We start from the raw sequence: 15,960 nt of genomic DNA, 5'->3' as shown, positions 1-15,960 counted from the left end.
TGAATTTTATTTATGCTGTTTAATAAAACAGGCAGTGCTGCAGAGCACACGTGCCATGAATCCAGCTGTGGTGACAGTATCATGGCTATGAAATGCATGGCACATCGATTTGACATATTGATGTGATTTATGTTCTCAATTTGTTTAAATGGCTCTAATGGCTGCAGTTTTGACAGATGTACGCTCAGATTTCTAGTTCTGTTCAAGCCCACGTTAAGAACACAACTGATTCCTGGCTTAAGACATTGATTTTTATCTGTTCTGTGTTCCTGTGCCTGCGTTCCACACGTCAGACTCTCAAATGGGAGTTTTTGTGGCATTAACTTTGCTTCTTTTCAGAAAATTGTTGAGACAGTTTATTTCATTGGAAAGCTGATTCTTGGAAGAGTTGCTAAACCTAAATATTTTTTATTTTTAAAGGAAATCAGCAAGAAGCTCGAAATATTATATGATATGGTATTAATGGTGTATAAAAGTCCAATGAGATTCAGAAACCATGAATATGAACAGTTATTACTTTGTAGAGGTCATTTTAAATAGAATATCATGTGTAATGGGAGAGGGTTTGAAGCTTCTTTGTATAAAGGTTACCACTGTACATTACTTATATACAAAGAAATGATGAGTGTCTATATCTGTATTAATTATTGAAATATTTCTTGAGTGCCCACAAACTCTGAATTTTTCATAAAATCTAGGCTGTGCAGTGCAGTTGGGATCTGACCTGATGGTAGAGACCCTAAACCAGTGATGTTTGTGGCAGATATTATTGCTAAGCCAGCTGTTACCAGCCCTACCTTTGGCAACTCTGAGTACTCTCAATTTCATTAACATATGGAGGCAGAGTTCTTCACTTTCTGGCTTATTCCCTTTTACAAGAGGTCTTTTAATGAGTGAAAATGCAGCCTTAGGATAGGTCACCCCCCTGGTATCTCAAATACTCAGATAAAATTTGACCTCCATGGGTCTTGTTCCACCTTAGCAAAACCAGGTGTTGATTTCTGAAGCGTTCTGTGACCTTTTGCATGAGGGAAGGTGACAGGGACAGCAGGAGTGACGTCTGCCGTGACAACCCCTGTTCCTCTGGGTAGGAACACACCAGCAGTGACTAATGTTCACTAGTTATTTGCCTTGCACACGTGTGGGTGTGAAGGGGCAGGAGCTGCTCGCTTGCAGAGTGCTGAAATGAGACATCCCTTCTTCAGAGAGCCTGGGCTGGAGGTACCTGGCCCCCAGTGCTGCTCCTGCTTGGAGGAGAGGGATGCTGCCCTTCCTGCTCCAAGGGGATTGCTCTGTACTGTGTGCCTGAAGATCATCTGAGTGTACTTAATTGTCTCTCAGCTGCAGCATGGCAGCCTGCAGAGCTGCTGAAAAGACAGGAGTTGTTGGCATTATGGATGGTATTTATTTAAAGCTGCTCATTGTGCTTGGCAGAGGCTGCCTGGGTTGGGGGGGGCTGTGATGAATGCAAAACTACCTATGCAGATGGATTTAATTCCTGGGAATGTGTGCAGCTGTATAAAATACATAGTGAGTCTCAAATTCTTTTGACATACATGGTACCAAACACATCCAAGCTTGTTTGAAAGTGTCAGTTAATTATTTTCATGTAATATTACTCCCAAAAGGCACAATGTAAATTCACATGTACACATCTATAAGTGTTCCTAGGAAAAGCATGTCTAAAGAGCTCTAGATGAGTGATTTTACGCTCTCAAAACAATAATGTCCCAGGCTAATTCTGCAGGCTTTTTATTGCTTTGCTGTTTAGGTCCATTTTTGAAGACAGTTGGTGAGACCATCACAGCTGTATAGAGAAATGACATTTATCTTCCCAATGCAGCATGACCTTCTTGTGTATAAGTGGAGGCATTTCCTTTCAGGATAATGAGCACCTTTTTATTCAGGCCAGGCAGGATCCACAGTCCTTGTACAATTCCTACAGCCCATCGACACTGTCCACATTACTGCAATTATTGTGGATATTATTTCCTGTTACTTTCCACTTGCACTTTGGATTATGCTTTTTTTCTGGCCAGCAAAAAGGTCTGAGAAAAGGAAAGGTCACACTCAAGTCTTCATGAATATCTGGAGGCTGCTGCATACAAATACAAACACTCCTACAGCAAATGTGCAGTTATATACCCTTCTTCTGTGGCCTTTTCCACCAAGAGTGAGTCACTATTTTGGCATGTATCAGCTTGGCATTGCCCTGGGGTCAGGCAATTTTAGGCACAGGTAAATCTGTGGAACTGTTTATCTGCTAGGTTAAGAAGAAAGAAAATTGAAGCATGAAAAGCAGCTAAGAAAAACAAGTGTTGACAATTCTTATTCGTAAGCATTTATGGGAAAGAGCTCTCTGTCATGCTCCATGGTGCTTTTCCACCAGGAGCCTCTGGAGCAGAGCTCCCAGCCCTGAGCATCCCACTGTGCCATGGAGGAGTGGTTCAACACAGCCTGCACCTGTGTGGCAGGAGCTAATAACTGAGATTATCTTGGCATATGTCCTGACTTCTTCCCTTTCCCTGCCAAGTGGAGATCTCATGTTTCTATAGCACAGTTTTGCTCCACGGGCATTCAGGAGCAGGAAACTCAAAGGTTGCTAATGGGACCATCAGGCACTTTCACCTTTTGCCTTGTCAGGCTGCATTTGTTGGAGCAAGAAGCAATCGTGAGTTGCTGGATTGCTTTCCTGAAATGAGTTGCTGTTTGGTTCACTCACAGAAGATAAACACCCACATCTCAGAAATATCATCCTGTCTGGCATCTTTGGCAGTCTCAGCAGAAGGGCCAAGGGAAACAAATGGACCACGTGTAAAATATAATTGCAGTGCTCCCTCTGGAGTTAATTCTTTCAGCCCGAAACTGAGAAGCACTGATGGGGCAACATATGGAAATACTCCCTTCTGTTCCTGCTGCTCAGTTCTGGGATAAACAAAGGTCTTCAGCCCTAGCTTGATTAACCCTCCACTTTGCCCTCTTCTGCAGGATCATAGAATGAGAATTAAACTGATGGTTGGCAAACACAGAATGTGTACCAGGCTTGTGCAGTGCAAGGATGTTCTTTACTTGCTCTGATCCTGTCTCTGTAGGGTTTTTTCTTGTACCCCTTGCATACCCTTTCCAAAATATGCTTTTTTTTTTTTTTTTTTAAGTAGGGCAAGATATTAACTGCTGAAGTTTAAAAATTTGGATTTCAGGCCATTTTGATAGTCTTCTCCTCCTTCCTACAGGAGGAAACAATTTGGTGAAAGCTGTAAATCTGTGCCGAGCTGCCATGGGATCAGCCTCCATCTCCATGCAGGAGAAGGCTCTGAGGAGGCCCTGGGCTGCTCACTGGCAAGATTTGCCATGGAGTTGCAAGGAAATGCTTTTCAGGAGTAGAGAAGGTCTTTAAAGCTAGTCAGACTCCTTGGGAGGGGAAACCAGAAGGTTTTCTGCTCCTTGGATTCTGTGAGAGCATCCTTCAGTCTTGAAAGAAGGAGCATAAGATTAAGAGGAGTAATTAAAAAGATGCCAGAGAGCTGGAGATGGGATGTTGTGTGCAGTCAGACTAGCTGTGGGAGAGAGGAGCAGACAGTTGGGACAAGAGCTGTGAAATAAGCTCCAGCTATTTTGAGAAGAGGTTATTCAATATTTAAAAAGTAGTTTATTAGAAATTTCCCTGCAAATGCTTTTCAGAAACTGGATCCTCTCTGTGTGGGACTCAGATTTCTCCAGCTCTGGTGTTCATTGACACGAGTATTTTCACTTTTGTTATGATGTGGATGGCTGCTTAACTTTAATAGTTTTGAGGCCACTCCTGTTTTGGATGGCTCTTGGCACAAGAGGGCTGCAGAAACACTTCCAGTTCTTTTCTTTATGCTGCACTTCATCTGTTCAATATGAAATGTAGAAAAGACTAGAAATTAGTGCAAGGTGGCCCACAGAACCCTGACTTTAAAGCTACTGATAACATAAAAGCCTTCTTCAAGTTGTGGGTGTGAGGGGACTTGCAGGGCATCCCTAGCTCCAAGTCTGTGCCTGTTCCCATCCCTGATCCTTCACTCATCTGGAAAACCAGAGGCAGAAATATATTTGCACATTTCATACACTTGGATGTCTTCATGTCTCCTTATCCCTCCTTCCAAAACCCCATCTTTTTCTGTTTCTTTATATTTTTACCACATTCCTTCTTGTCAGCCACCTCCTTCCCAACAGACCATTAAGCAATAACAAGAGAAAACAAAAAAAAAAACAAAACCCTTGCTGTTTCCTTCAAGTGCTTGCCTTGCATTTGCTGCCTATTTATAGCTGATTCATTTTAAACCACAGTGGCAGTCAATCAGAAATGTGGTGAATCCTTCTTTCAAGAGCATGCCAAGAAAGGATCTTTTTCGTTTTCTTGCTTTATTTATGATTTTTGCTGGAGCCTCTACAGTGTGCCTAAATTCCATTGGGATTTATTTATTTTGAATAAATTCTCAGATAAAAGTAGAAGGGTTTTGTTTCTCTTCTAAGAAGTTACAGGAGCATGACCATGGTGTGCAAGGATGTTTGATTTTATTTGAGGGTATTTTACACTTTTTTTTTCTTCCAGTTGGAATCTTGGAGGATTTTTTTACTTTTTCAGTATAAGGAATGTCTTTGGACAGAGAAGCTGTTAACCTCTGGGTTTTTTTCCTTCCCGTCTTTTTCCCTTAAACTTCAGGCAAATTCTGCCTCTAATCTCTTTGTAGTACAAACCTGATGGAGTAAAATGTTGTAACTGGAAATCATGACTGTCCATGTGGCCTTGCAAAGTTTGTGTGATCTTTGAGCTTCGGCTTCTCCTTTTATTGAGCAGCTTGGTGCTGATCTGCTTCGGCCCTTCATGGGGTTTTTACTGGCACATCCCAAAAAACGAGGCAGGAGCCGTGGGTGAGACACTTGTACCCCACAGGGGAGAGGTTGCACGAGACCCACATTAATGAACTCAGCCTGGCTCCATGGGACATTCTGAGGTGTGGAGCACTGCCAGGCTTTCTGAAGTGTCTGCAGGAAGGCTGGGAGCCACTGATTTATGCAATGCCTGGAAATGGAAGGGCTACACTTCTCCTTCAAGGAGTGCAGATCTTTGGTGTGAGGAGGTCTGTGTTGGGAAAAGATACTTGGTAATTTTCTTTTAATATTGTAAATCACTCGTAGAGATGAAGTTCGTTTTTGCTTTCCCAAAACAGATTTAGAAAGAAAATACTGTTTGAAACTGGTCTCTGCAATTGCCAGAGCCTCTGCAAAAGGTGTTAGCAGCAGTAGCTGTGCTAGTTTGGGGGTTTCCCCCTTTTTTGTTCTCCCCTCACTGACCTTTGATTTTATGCTGTGATACCCTGGCAGGACAAGCAGGATGAGGCAGAGTCATCTGGAGGGCTGACTCAGAAAACAGATACAAAATTCCAAAAGAAGTTCCTGCTTGGCCTCAAACATGAATTTTCTGTGTCAAAGAGTCTCTGCTAACTTTGCCTTGGTGCAGATGGTACAGGAAAATGAAGGAACAGGCTAAAGAAGGACAATTATTCTGTTTGTTTTTCCATCTCACTGCCCATGATAGGATTTGATTCTGTGCTCTGGACCCTCCTAGGTCAGTTGTGTTTAGAGCAGCCAGCACAGATCAGCTGTGCTAAGCACACTGACATTTGGAAATCCCTGTCTGGAAGGGGAATTGAGCAATGAGCTTCTGCTAATTATAATAGCTATGTTTAAAATGGGATGTTTGCTTTATTCAGCAAAATCCAACTATGCACCCAGACTAGAGGCTGGAAATGCTCTGGCAGCAGAGACGACAGGTCCTCAACACACACATTCCCAGGGTGGAAGCAAGGGCAAGGCAAGCACTGCTTTGTCAGAGCAAACATTGCACAATCTTGTCCTGGGGGTGGATGTTGTTACCTAGCAACTTCCAAGAGCATTTGAAATTTGTTGGAGACCCTCCGAGGCTTAGGCACTCTCCCCACTGTTCTGCTGGATGCCAAAACCACACTGGCTGTAATTTCCCAAGCCAAGGATGGTGCTGGCTGAAACCCCTCCTTGACCTTTATTTGAGCTGGGGCAACTTATGCAGTGGTGCTGAGAACTGGAATGGAAACCAAACTTGATTAGAGTTTAAAAAAAGTTTGATTTAAACACAGATCTTCACTTCCCAAAGTTGTTTCCTGGCTGGCTCACAACACAAGGTTGCACAAGGAACTGTGCCCACATGGCTGAGGGCTCCTGTTGGGAGTGTGTTTGTGGGGATAACAGATATCATAGGGACAGAGCTCACAGCACCATTAAAGGTGTCTTTTCTGAACTATCACCAACATCACCAGCCTTGGGCAGTTTGAAGGAAGGCACTGGCCCACTCAGGGGTGTAAGGTCAGTGAGAGTTGTTCAGTAGCCTTGTTTTAGCAGTTGAAAGGTTATCAAAGGTGACTGTAATATTAATGGACTTGGATAAGAAAACTATAGCTGTGCCACTGATTAACTTATGATAGTCTTGTTTCATCCAGATCATCTTTTTGGGCTCTCATCCATACCCCACACCCTCTTCCTCACTTTGACTTGGGGCAAAGGCTTTCCACCCATACTGCTTTTTTCTGAAATTTTATTCAGATTCTAACTCTATTGTAAGCCTTTTTTTAACTCTACCAAGTACTAGTGTTCCTCTCCAAAGACACTGGCCATCCATTCCTCTCCTCAGAAGCACTGACACCCTAAGGCCATGGACTGCAGAGCCCTCTCCTTCCTTGGCAAACAGGAATATTTTCCAGGTATTCAACTGTCAGCTCAGTGGAAAGAAAATGTTGCTTTATGGTTGGTAGACTTGACAATAACTCTTTATCCCTTTAAATTAAAAGTGACACACTCACATAAATCATTATAACAGTGCTGTGTGCAAACACAGTGCCTGGGTCCAGAGGAGTTATGAGATGACAGTGAATTGGGGTGAATACCCTTATTCTTGACTTTGAGAAGTGCAGTGACAATGAATCACTCCTAGTGATGAGATGCAGCAGTGCTGACTCATCGGGCTGAAATTAGAAGGGCTTTTTTAGGTAGAGCTGTAATTCCACCATTTTTTCTGATGAATGGATAAGAGTGAACACTTTTGATGGCTAATTTACAGATTTCATGAATTAGATGCGGTTTCTTTCCCTCCAGCTATCAAACCTAGTTGGAGGTAACTTGATGGGGAGAACTTAGATCCAGGGAGGTTGTCCTGGCAAAAATGCTCAGGAAGGAGTTGACAGTTTAATAGATGCTGGGTGTCATATTGTCACCACTTCTAGTTCTTGAGACTTCCTTTTTCTGGATTTGGTGAGTACTGATGTTTGCTTTCATCAAGAGAAGACTTTGGAGCCTGAATTCATTCTGCTGATAACATAAGGGATGAAAAAAAAAGTAAATAAATTACTTGGGCTTAAAATTTAAAAAAAACCCAGAAAATTAAACAAACACACAAACATTTGTTCCTGCTACTTCAGCCAGCTTCTTTATTACATCTAATGGCAAGGGATTATGTTCCCTTTAGCTGCTGTGTCTTCTGTTTGTCTCTTGCTCTGCTTCCCAGTTCCAGGAGTGTTATTACCAGGTTCCCAGATGTGCTTCATCTGTTTCAGGATTGGGTGCTGGTATCCCTTCATTTCACCTTTAGAGATTTGACCACAGCACAGTGAAATTAATTCTTCTTATTGTCCTCCAGATATGTTGTATTTTTTTACCCATTTGCTGTTTCCCTGTGCAGTGGGCTGGTACTCTCTTAATGGTTTTGAGTTGCCAGAATGTATTAATCTATTCTACTCCTGGCAAGAGATTTGCAGCTGACCCTCAATACACAGATTTTATCTTTCTGCAGTTGGGTTAAAACTTTTGGTGGGGAGCAGCAAAAGAGAAGGGACTTCCTGCTACATCTTCACATTCAGCTGCTTCTCTGAGGCCACAGAGAGATTTTAGTGGCAGAGGTTTCTCTGATGGGTGTTCCAGTGATGGGGACTGACTCCTTGGGAGGGTCCATCAGCATCCCACAGTCACTTGTGTGTGTCCTGGAGATGCTGTGCTGACCGACTGCATCATGCTGGAAGCAATTGGCTTGGCAGAGTTTCATCAGTCAGGCTGCCCTTTGCTGTTGAGGAAGCAGCTGCAAACTCACATTTTTTGTTTGGCACTGTATTCTCTCCCCAGGGGACTGCAGCACCATTTGATTAGGATGGGGTGAAGGAGACCAATTACAAAAGTAGATTGTTCCCAGCAGAGCTGTGCTAATCTTTTGGTCTCTGTGCTCCTTCTTAGCAAGGTGCTGAATAAAAACATCAAGGGAAAACAGCAGGAGAGAGGAGTCTCTGGGGTGTTGCCCCACAGCCTCACCTCACCCTCAGCTGCAGTAAAACAACAAATGAACGTTCTTGTTTTGAGACATTTTTGCAAAACTAAGGTGATTTTGTTACCTGAACCCACCCTTTCCTGCCTCATTTTTAACTGCTTCAGCCTGGCATGGGGCTGTCCAATCTCTAGGGACTCATCTTTTCCTGGATAGGAAGTTCTGCATTTTTCCATCTCCCAGTTTGCTTCTCTTCCTTCCCCAGCAGCATCTGCCTGAGAGATTATGTGAGCAGTGTTGATGGAGTAGATTTAGAGAAGTTCAGGGTCTTTCTCCAAGTTTTACATTTTATTGCAGCTGTGAAGGTCTCCTTTGCTTTGAGGATCAGGGTGATGAGGTTGCTGCCCCCTCTAAACATGTTGGTGCTGGACTTCTGCACTTATTATGGTGCTTAATCCTTTTAGTGCTGGGGCCCATCAGGTGTGGTTTGTGTCAACAGTGGCACCTTGTGCTCAGAGATTATCCTTTTTCAAAGGTTTTGGAAGGGTTTTACAGAGTCAGAATTATCTTTAGGTTACAGAGGGGAGAGAAAAGGACTTTCAGAGTTTAGTGCTTTGCCCCAGGTCCCAGTTGTTAGGAAGAGTAGGTAGCCAGGTTTCTGCTGCAGGACTGTGCAGCTTACTTTATGCTAGATCAAGTATTTGCCAGGAATAAGGATGTGGGCAATTTTGGCTTGGAATCCTGTCTTCATCTCATATCAGTTGTTCCACAGTCACTTTAACACCCTTTTCTCATAGTCTAACCAGGGAGAGTTTGGGGTTATTTCATTATTCATTACATTAAGCTTACTGTCAAGAATTCTTGACATTACAAGTGACTCTGTCTCTTAAAGAGAAGGAGAGAGATTGGCCTGTCCTTGAGACTCAAGAGCTAGAGAAAGGTGTGGTTATTATCCCCTTGTCCAGTAATTCATGATAGAGTGTTGACAGGAGCCCATATCTTTGCTAGGGGAGATGTTTTCCTTTCGTCTTCAGTAATTATAGCAATGACTTTGGTGATTTTTCAATTTGCAGTTTCATTTTTTTTTGTTTAGTGCCCAAGAGCTCTGTTTTATTCCTCCCCGATTTTGGTAACCAGCTGCTTTTTGTGTCTCACTGGGGGGCGGCATTTCCCTGCACAAATCCAGTATGAAACTGGTTTCCAGAGAAGGAGCACAAAAGCAGTGGCCTTCAGTCCCTGGGTGTTGTGGTTTGCTGTGATGCCCAGGAGCATGAGTCCCTGGAGGTGTGGGACATCTGGCTTACAGGCATTCTTGTTTCCTGTGTTTCCTGTCCTTGCTTGGGGTAAAATTAAGGACTAAATTACATGGAAAACTACATAAGCTGTGGCCTGAGACACATGCTTTTCACTGAGCTGCAAACCTATCCTCATAAATTATGTCAGCAAATAATGGTCTCTGCTTTGTCTATTGCAGCTTTTCTGCAAGTCAGAGCGAGTGTGGTTTCACTGAATTTAAATTTCTGAAACACATTCAGAAGTTGTTGGGGAATTTTCCTCTTCACTTTCACATCAGACCCTGCCACCTCCAACCCAGCTCCTGTGAGGTAATGTGGTGTTCTGGATGCTTTTGAGACAGCAGCAGAGTTTATTTGTAGCTGTTCTTTCCCACCTTATAAAGGATGTGCATTTGATTTTATAACCAGGAGAACTTTCTTCACAACAGCAAAAAGGACCCTGTAAAGCAGCAAGGAAATTATTTACTGGCTGGTACTAAACTGTCTTCTTGATTGTGATCTCAATTGGTGCAATTTTGTGAAAGACTGGCAATTTCAACAACAAAGCATCAAAATACATTAAATTGGAAACTTCCAGTTAGTTCAGAGTAATTCTGTAGTGGAGTTCAGAGGTGCAGGAACAATCTTGCACTGCTGCCCTTGGGCAATAACGGTGTGCAGTGGGTTTAAGGCCACAAGTGTTGGCTGGCATGGGATAAATGGATATCTGACTTTAAAGTAAACAGGGAAATGCCTGCATGAACTGTTGAAATCTGAATCTCACGGGTGAGATTCCAGATTGAACACTAATGAAAATTTAATTTCAGTTCTCACAGTATTTCAATATGCAGGATCACAATATGCAAATAAAGTGAAGTCTGACTGCAAGTGGCTGATGAGTTAGTTCTGCTTAGTCTCTGCCACCCCCAGAAGTAATCTGTCTGTGGCTTTTGTGAAATCAAAGTTTTCCTTCTGTTTTCCCCTCATTCTTTGCTGAGAGGTAATTAGTGATTGCAAAGTTCTCTTCAAATTGTTCTCATCCTATTCCTGTGTTGTTCCATGTAATTCATCAGCATGGTGCTTATGTTCCCACATTGGATTGAATTCTAATTGTTGCACTCAGTGCTTTCCTTATCAGAACTGTCCTGGGAGTGCTGCCATGTTTTCAAGTTTCCTTCTGTATTTCAGCTGCAGCTTCAATGCACTTTATTTGCTTTGTGTCTCCTGAATCTGATAGAAAAAGGTTATATTGTGCTTTTTTTCCCCCCTCTTCCCCAGCCTATGGCACCAGATAAGATGTTCTGGCTTGGGCTCTCTAGAGGTCACATCACACTTTGGCCACACACTCAAGCCATCCAGCTTGAGCCAAGAGGCTTCATCTTCTGTCTTCTGTCGTGAGTGATCAGAGAAATAAGTAACTGTGAAATTACCCAGGGAATGGGGAGCAACCAGCACAAGGAAACTGAAGTGATTTGGCATGTTGGAACATACAAGATTCCCTATTTCTGTGATCGGCAGCTGATATATCCTTGTAAATTTAAATTGTGTGTTAACTTTCTCAAAGAGGAGAAGCAAGAATTTATCTTAGGAGTTAATTAATTTGAAATAGCTGGTAATTAACATTATACCTAAATTTGCCAATTATCACACTTGACTTGGATTTGCATACAACTGTTGCATATAAAATATTTCTGAGGGTATCTTGGGCTTCAGTGAGCTGTAAAAATGCCATTTTTTGCAGCTGTGTTCCAGCTCTTCCAGGGAAAGCCTCTTCCTCCTCCTCTTCCCTGCAGAGGTGCTGCCCTTCCAACAGGTGACTTTCCTTCTGGGAACTCTCATGGGATTTCTAGCTGTGAAAGCACAATCCCAAAATAGGCAGCTGTGTATGTTCTCAGGTATTTCCCCCTGATGAAAAATAATAAAAATTGTTCTTTCTAATTTGAGGTAGTGAAAATGCTGCTTGTTTCTCTCCCTTGTAGAGTACCAACGTTGTATTAATGTGACTGCTATGATAATCATGTTTTTTGATGAAAGCATAAGACTCAAATGATATTTCCAAATGAAGGTTGTTTTGATTTATTCCCCGTATGCAGCACGCCTAATTTTGCTTCCCAAACTCTTTGAAGCAAGCTTTCATTTTATGGTGCTGGCTGTTGCCACTGCTGTGCTGTGCTGTACCTGTGAGCTATTTAATGTGCCACATTGAGGAGTAAATTAATGCAGGTCCACAAAGAGAGCACTTCGATTTGCTAATTGCTTGTAGAGCAGAGGGTATTGTTTTGTGTAGAGAAAGACTGTTCATTAGAGACTGAGTAGTTAATTTTTCCCTACAAATGGGGCTCCCATTTGAGCTGCTTGCCCATCATTCAGGGCAGCGAGCTCACCACCAGCCCCCAGAGGGGAGTGGGGGGCTCTGGATGCAGACAGTTTAACAGCTGCATCATCACCACCACATTGCTTCAGTTTCATTCATTGAAACCTCCCTGACCAGCCTCCTCCAGTGCTGTCAGTGAGGGCTGACTTCTGGAAGGTACAGAAGAGAAGTTATTGATGCAGGGAAGCAAGTTAAACAATTCAGAAATGTCTCCTTGGAGCTGAGTTGGTGCTTCTCCTTGGAAACCTGCTCCTCTTGCAGCCCAAGCTGCAGATTCCCAGTGAGGCTGGAGCACAGGTTCTTCTCTTCCTGCCAGTATCTTTTGAGGATGACAATCTACTGACAGTAGATTAGACTATGTTGTCATGTAAGATGAATATTTTGAATTGACAAACCTTTTTTTTGAAAGCTTAAAATAATTGACTGAGTACTTGAGAGGATTTTTTTCCCCTTGCTTTGCTTGGTTTTCCCTTACCTGGTTGTGCTGCCTTCAGTGGGTAAATTGCACTGTATTTGTATATCTGGTTCATAATATCTGTTTGCATATCCGGTTTCTTAACACTTGAGCTTGGTGATCTGTGGGAGTTTAACATGTGTCTTAAGTAAAGAGAATTTCCTTGGAGCTTTTAGTTAACTTTTATGCGTAGCCTGAAAATTCAACACGGAAGTCTTATCCTACTGAGAGATTCCTGAGGTACCAAAGTGGATATGATCAGCTGAAAAGACCCTAACACAGAGCTGAGCTACTCAGAGAATCATGGAATGGTTTGGGTTGGAAGGGACCTGAAAAATCATCTTTCTGTGGGCAGGGTTACTGTCTTAGACGAGGCTGCTCAGAGATCCATCCAACCTGGCCTTGGGCACTTCCAGGGCTGGGGCAGCCACAGCTTTCTGGGCACCCTGTGCCAGGGCTTGCCCACCCTCACAGGGAAGATTGTTTTCCTAATGTCTAATCTAAGCCTACTCTTTTCCAGCTTGAAGCCATCCCCCTTGTCCTGTCACTACCTGGATGCCTTTTCCCAGAGCAGAACTCTGAGGTGGGGCTGGCAAGCTGCTCCAGCATCTGCTGGACCCCTTGTGCCTTCCCACCACCCCTGAGATGCCCATGACCCACCCTCGTGCTTTCCTTGTCTGGATGTGGCCAGAGATGGCTGCACCCAGAAACCCAACAGTTCATTGCTGAGAAGATACATTCCAAGAAACAACATAACAGTGGTTTTTTTCAGATCTTTTCTGGCAAATGCCTGGGGAGCGGGAGCAGGGGCTGAGCAGGCTGCCAGGCTCCACTCCAGGGCTGGCAGCTCCTCCCCAGCACTCTGATTAAGTGAGATGTGGGGCTAAGTTCACAGCCTAATTTCTCCTTCATAATTAAAAATGCGTGCATCTGTCATGCTGCTGGTGATTAGTTTGTATTTTCTTGTGGCCTAGAAGGAATATGGCAGTGAATCACTTCGCCAGCAGCTGTCCTCCAACAGCTGAGGGAGGTTCAATATTTGATTTAAGCTAATAAAAAGTCTGGGATAGGGCTGATGTTTACAAACTGGACGTGATAAAGCATCCAGATCAGCTGCATCACAGCCTGGCAAGTGCAGACATTGGGGGACCCTGCTGAAAATTTAGGCTTTGTCTGGAGTTTCCCCAGCTGTCTGAGTAGGTGGGACAGGGAGTGGAAGGGTCCCTGCTCTGGACTCTGAGTGCATCCAACAGCATCAGTGAGCTGGGGAAGCCTCCTTCTTTCCAGCTTTGTCATTGTAGCAGCTCTCAGTGCATTAAATATGTCCCTTTGGCTCTTCTGTGAGAGTTGCAGTCAAACCACAATGTTTAAAAATCTTTTAATCTTCATAAATCATTTCTTCCAGCAGTCTGGTAAGTTTAGTAGCTGCTCTCTGAATTCCCACTCGTTACTGACTCCTTCCCTTTGAGATGAGCTGCCTAGAAATGAATGCAGTGAAGAAAACCTACTTTTTGATTTCGTTCTTATCTGATTGCTTCTCCAAATCATATTGATCTGCTGTTGTTATGCTGCTGGTTTGGACTTGCTGTCCAGGGTTCTGTGTGTCTCTGTTGGCATAGTACCTTGAAATGGTTATTTTCCCCAAGCCATATTATTTCTAAGATAAATTATGGCATATTTCCCACTTGTGTTTTCAATTTTCTCCATCCCTTTATATTATTTATCTCTTGCCTAAAAGGTTTTTCCAGTCTTTTCCTGAAGTAAAATGTGTTGGAGTCTTTGCTATTCTTTTCTTCTGACTTTTGTGGAGGTATTATACATTAAAATGCTCTTATACCCATCTAGTTAAACAGGCTCTTAGGGTACTGTTGCCTTTGTGTTATAAATAAAAATATTTACACTGTGAGGGTGACCAAAGTGTGATGGGTTGATCCAGGTACCCACCAAAACCGCAGGGGATTGAGCTTTGAGGGGATTCCCACTCTTCCAGTGTGGGTTACTCTGTGATTCCATAGGAGTCTGTGTGAACAGGAGGCTGAACAGAGGCTTGACCCTCAAATTCAGGACTGGTAGCTACTGTAAGAAAACACATCATTTTTAATGTAATTTTAAATTAGGTAATTCTTATATCTATATAGGTTTAGAATAGGTTCCCATCTGAAGGTCATCTTCATACAGAGAAAGCTAATAAATACACAGAACAGTTGGGGCAGCTTGTAAGCAAAAGTATTCAGTCAGTCTTGGGGTGTTTTCTGAGTTTATGCCAGCACCTCTCCTGAATAACCTCTCTAAGGTCGTGTTTTCTAATTCTTCCCCAAGCAACTCCTGGCTCCAGCCTGCTGCTGTCATTGTACCTCCTTCAGTAGCAGTAGGCAAAAGTCTTTCCCAAGTGTCTGCAAATTTACAATTCCCTGATGTTTCCTTATCAGACTTGGTGATCATTTCATTTTCTCTCTTCCCTTGCCTGTCCAGGCACTCCAGTTTGGGCTGGGGCTGGCATTTCCTGCAGTGTTTAATGAGTGTGTTTCATTCTCCTGTGCCAGGTCCCAGGCTTGTATTAAAACCCTTTTCATCCTATTTCAGTGTCACTTCCTTAAATAATGTCACATCATCCCCGGCCCTGCATAGCAAGAAGGTGAAACTTTTTCAGTTTTAGCTGAGCTCTGGGCCCAGGGAAATTTTGAACTGTTTGCTTGTTTGTTGGCAAAATGGAACTTCTGCTGTGCTGAACCCTCAGACTGTATTTTTAAAATTTGTTTGCTTGCATTTCAGTGTAGTTAGCCTCCAGAGCTGAATGTTTTGCTTTTCATTGTAATAAACTGCTTGCTGTTTGTCTCTGGTTTGGATGTGGCACTCAAAAGACTCATTTCACATGTGGTGAGAAGTTGAGAGACTCCAGAGGGTTTTAATGAATATTTGTTTGAAATGACTTGCATCAGTTTGTAGGAAAGTTGGTTTTATTTTATTTTATTTATTTGCATTGTTTAAATTATTTGTCATCAGTGACTATTTTTTGGGCTTTCTGCTAAGCAGAGAAATGCTGATAGCAACCTAGGAGAGTGTTAGAAAATCAAGGATGTGGGAAGGAATAGCATTTGTGTATTATGTGTGGCTTCTCTTAACTGTCTCCTAAATACCCATTTGGTTGAAAATCCTTTTTCATAAGCAAAACTCTGTAAAAGATCCTTTTCTGAGTGAAGTTCCTGTTTCCCCTCAGATTATGCCAGGATAACCAAAGGTATTTCTACTCTGGCTTGAGATCCTTTACATTTCAAATTTCCTTTTTAAAAAGTAGAAATGCTGCACTGAGATCTTTTCTCATGGAAATTCAAGAGGTTTATGTTAAAGAGCAGATTTTCTTGATGTTTTCCCACAGCATTTTGGAAGGCTTCCAAACCTAACCCTGGACCCCAGAAATTCAGCAGAACATTTTCTATGAAGTTATTCCTTCTCAATGCCATGAAAATCATGGTGCTATATGTGATTTTTTTTTTTTTTTTGGGGGGGGTGGGGGGGAGGGGGTCTTATTAAACTTCCAAAATTACAT

The 15,960-nt window shown here is 42.7% G+C and overlaps 1 protein-coding gene across 8 annotated transcripts in view; it reads left to right on the top strand.

Annotated features, from left to right (window-relative positions):
• The window catches only part of MAD1L1 (mitotic arrest deficient 1 like 1), a 348,819-nt gene that overhangs the window by 151,703 nt on the left and 181,156 nt on the right, over window positions 1-15,960 (top strand). The gene's annotated exons all lie outside the window — the stretch shown is intronic.

The sequence above is a fragment of the Anomalospiza imberbis genome, chromosome 16, assembly GCF_031753505.1.
Source record: "Anomalospiza imberbis isolate Cuckoo-Finch-1a 21T00152 chromosome 16, ASM3175350v1, whole genome shotgun sequence".
In the NCBI taxonomy this organism is placed as follows: Eukaryota; Metazoa; Chordata; class Aves; order Passeriformes; family Viduidae; genus Anomalospiza; species Anomalospiza imberbis.
The sequence above is the reverse complement of the archived record's forward strand: the minus strand, read 5'-3'. Positions and strand labels throughout refer to the sequence as shown.